This window comes from Eretmochelys imbricata, chromosome 24, assembly GCF_965152235.1.
Source record: "Eretmochelys imbricata isolate rEreImb1 chromosome 24, rEreImb1.hap1, whole genome shotgun sequence".
Lineage (NCBI taxonomy): Eukaryota > Metazoa > Chordata > Testudines > Cheloniidae > Eretmochelys > Eretmochelys imbricata.
In genome coordinates this window covers 1,227,321-1,227,789 of record NC_135595.1, presented here as the reverse complement: position 1 = coordinate 1,227,789, position 469 = coordinate 1,227,321, and positions in this window count along the sequence as shown.

Sequence of the window (469 nt, the reverse complement as noted above, 5' to 3'; positions counted from 1 at the left end):
GATCGTCTCACGTAGCCTCTGTTTTCTGCTGGGAAAGGGGAGAGGGCCAAGGCCCTGCCTGTGCCAGAGGGCTGGAGCTTGCCCCCAACTCCTCCAGCCCTGCCTCCGGGCCACCCATCACATCCTCGCCCCCGGGTGCTCTGCAGACAACGGACCAGATTCTGCACAACGCTCGTTTGTTGTGTCTCCATGTAAACCCTGCACACGCCGGGCTCTGCAGTGCGAACACCCCTCTGGCTGCTGAAAAGCTGAATTCTGTGTGTGTTTGCTGCTCGCACACACAAACTGGGGCCCTGAGCGAGGGCATGGGCCAGTTCACACCTTGTGGAGCTGTTGTTTTAGGCTCTCTGTAAACTCAGGCAGGCATCAGCTACACTGTCACGACATCTGCACAGCCGAGAAACTTCTTGTTTTTGGTAATGCAGCACCTGTGATGCTGGGGCGAGGGCTTGAGTCTGTGTCTGTGGAA